The sequence below is a fragment of the Nicotiana tomentosiformis genome, chromosome 8 (genome assembly GCF_000390325.3).
Source record: "Nicotiana tomentosiformis chromosome 8, ASM39032v3, whole genome shotgun sequence".
Lineage (NCBI taxonomy): Eukaryota > Viridiplantae > Streptophyta > Magnoliopsida > Solanales > Solanaceae > Nicotiana > Nicotiana tomentosiformis.
Window position 1 is genome coordinate 131,694,585 of NC_090819.1, and position 3,596 is coordinate 131,698,180.

The 3,596-nt window shown below is 38.8% G+C and overlaps 1 non-coding gene across 1 annotated transcript; it reads left to right on the plus strand.

Moving 5' to 3' along the window:
* Window positions 1-1,541: 1,541 nt before the first annotated feature.
* On the plus strand, window positions 1,542-1,648 carry LOC117279187 (small nucleolar RNA R71). The gene has a single exon (XR_004509606.1). It is a non-coding gene; the product is annotated as a small nucleolar RNA R71 (small nucleolar RNA).
* Window positions 1,649-3,596: the final 1,948 nt, after the last annotated feature.

Genomic DNA, 3,596 nt, shown 5'->3' on the forward strand with positions numbered 1-3,596 from the left:
TCTTGTGTATATCTATTATAGCTCTACCCGTCGTTAAGAATGGTATTCCTAGGATGAGGGGGACCTCCTTGGTTACCTCCATATTCACCACTATAAAATCCACAGGAAATACAAACTTATCCACCCGAACTAACACATCTTCCACTATCCTCATGGGTATTAAAGTCATTTAGTCTGCCAGCTGCAAAGATATTGGCACCGACCTTATCTCTCCAATCTCCTTCTCCAGTTTCCTGTAAATAGATAGAGGCACTAAATTAATTGAGGTACCAGAATCACATAAAAACTTATCAAAATTTATAGTCCCTAAAGAGCAAGGTATTGTAAAACTCCCAGGATCTCCACACTTTTGTGGGAGTTTATTTTGCAATATAGCACTTCAATGCTTTGTAAGCTTGACCACTAAGGTCTCCTCTATTTTCCTCTTCTTTGTCAAGATCTCCTTCATAAATTTTGCATAAGCAGGCATTTGTGAGAGCACTTCTGTGAATGGTAAGTTCACATGAACCTGTTTTAGCACATCCAAAAATCTCCCAAACTACTTGTCCAGCTTTTCTCTATATAGCTTTTGAGGGAAAGGTAAAGCAGGCATATGTCTGCTCTCCTCATGTTCCTCCTTTTTGCTTTTTCTTCCTTCTTCTTCTTCTTAGTTTTTGTTGGGCCTTTTTTCTTCTTGTCATCATCACTTTTTAGCTACTCCCCACTTTCATTTGCAATTATCGGACCATTTTGGATTGGGGTGGGATCTTTCAACACTTGCCCACTTCTCAAGGTCACATCATTAATTGTTTCTTTGGGATTTCTCTCTGTATCAGCAGGGAGAGTTCCCGGAATCCTCTCAGACAATATAGTGGCTAGCTTCCCTACCTGTCTTTCCAAGTTTCGAAGACCAATACCTATTTCTTTTATAGCTACTACATGTTCCTGTATAGCTGCACTATGAGTTTCAATCCTCTCATCAGTTTTCAGAATGAAGGACTTCATGAGATCTTTTATGCCAGACTGAATGGGCTGTTGAGGCTGAAATTGCTACCTCTGTTGATTTTGGAATGCTAGAGCTCCTTGTACCTGGGGTCTAGAGTAATTTTGTTGCCATGCATTCGCGGTACCCCCCAGGTGAACTCCATGAACAACCGGGGTGCCTCTGACCCATTGCATTAAAATTGTAGTTTCCCACAATATTTATTTCCTCAGTTGAGGCTTGACACTCATGAGTAGGGTGTCCTATTCCACATATATCACAAACTGCATGAGGCTCATTCTGTATCAACACTAAGTTTAGCTTCCTTATCTATTTGGCCATAGTATCAAGCTGTACCTGCACAGATGTGTTAGCATCAACCTGGTGAACACCAGTTGATCTTCTTCTTTTAGCACTCTCAGAGGGCCATTGATTTGCATCTTCAGATAACTCGTCAAGAATTGTGATTATCTCCTCTGGAGTCTTCTTCATCAATAGACCTCCAGCTAGATTGCTCAATGTTCTACGTGAGACCGGTGTCAATCCATCCCAAAAGTCCTGGAGTTGTATCCAGATTTCAATTCCGCTATGTTGACACTTTCTACCAATCTCCTAAAACCTCTCCCATGCTTCAAAAACAGTTTCATTCTCTTTCTGGAAGAAGTTATAGATTTCTCTTCTAAACTTGACCGTTTTAGATGAGGAGAAATATTTATCAAGAAATTTTATGGTCATCTCCTCCCAAGTTCTATTTGATCCCGTGGGGAAGCTCTGAAGCCACTGCTTGGTATCATCTTTGAGTGTGATGGGGAATGCCTTTAAGTACACTGTATATTGGGGGACACCGTTATATTGAAAGGTGTTCATAATCTCCTCGAAGTCCATTAGATGTGTGTTTGGATTCCCTATAAAGACACAACAATTCTGAAGAGTTTGAAGCAACCCTTGCTTCAATTCAAAGTTGTTTGCTACAATTGGAGGTAGTCTCACACTTGATAATCCTTGATTGTATACCGGTCTAGAATAATTTCAAAGTGGTGTCCCAGGCGTGGGAGCTATATTTTCGAACTGGTATGCATCATAAAGTTGATTTTGAGCAATTCTATGACCCTTCTCTTCTTCATAGATAATTTGTGCATCTTTGATAGCTGCTTCCTCAACATCTCGTGCAGCTTGTTCTCTTCGTTGGACTGCCTCTCTCGCAGCCAAATCTACATTATCATCACTGATTCCAGCCATATCTTTGGTTGAGGATTTCCCAACCTTTTCTGATGTCTCGGTGAGACTTATTTCCTTCCTCAGCTGTCGTATTTGTTTTTCAATTTCAGGTTCATATGGTAGCACTTCCTTCGCAGAAGTTCGAGTTATGCACCAATCTAACCTGTAACCTGCACACAGTCAAAGAACACCAAACATAAAAAGAGAAAAAAAGAAAAATTCCTGAATTATCACTACAAACTATTTCAAACACTATTAATTGCCAATCCCCAGCAACGGCGCCAAAGTTTGACCAGCGCAAAACTCACACTTAAATTATGCTTGATAGTCAAAGATAGTATAGTATTATATCGTATTCACATAGATTAGAGTTAAACAGTATTTTTGTAGTTTCTAGCTTGACTGCTATCCAGGAGAATCAACAATCGAGATTTATATGATTAGTAACTAAAATTAACTAAGAGTCTAAAGCTATTGACTAATGGGAGAAGATATGGTTTTGATATGATAGGTGCAAGATAATTGTTCGTGATCTAAATCTAGATAATTCACTTCTAATGTTCAAGTGAGTCTCTCGAATTCACTCAATTATTATTTCAAACATTTAGTAGAAACTCCTCTCTCGATTAAGTCTCAACTTCAAAAGATAAACCAATTTATGCCATGTGAAGATATGCAAGAATTCGTAGTGGATTGGTCTTTAGGAGAACCTCTTTCTATTATCCTCCTAACTAGGTTTAATTAATGATTCAACTAGCCTCTTTCGATTACTTAGAAGAATATATGAACTCAACCAACAATATAATGCAAAGATATCAAAAGTTATGCCTCTCTCGATTACATTAACAACTAAATATAAATGAACCAATTAAATCATCCAAAAATGATTCAATACATAATACTAGAGTTATAATCCACAAACAATAATCAATACAATAAATCCATCAAACCCTAAAGGAACTTACTCCATAGATATGGAAAAATTCACAAATAAAATTAAAGTATAGGAAAAGATAAATTCAATCCAAACTCGGGACTTGAGTGAGGAAAGATTGATGAAATCCTTGTGCTTTTGCTCCTCCAAATCCTCCTTAGCTTCCTTAGGTCTAAACTGTGTCAAAAGTCCAGAAAATAATATTTTTCCATGTACTTATACCAAGTAGGGTCGTGCTCAGATTAAATCACCTTCTCCTAGACGAAATAGGAAAATTACTCTGTAAAAATTGCACAGGTGCGCCGCATGGGGCGACGCACCATGCAGGGTGTTAGAGGGGAAATTCAGAGAGTTGGTTTTGACAGGCAGTAGAGAAATGCACAAGCGCGGTGACCCACGCGTCGCTCCATGCATCGCGGTAGTGGGGATTTCTCAGAGTACAAATGTTTCTTGCCTTTTGACATCCAGACTTGGTCCTCGACC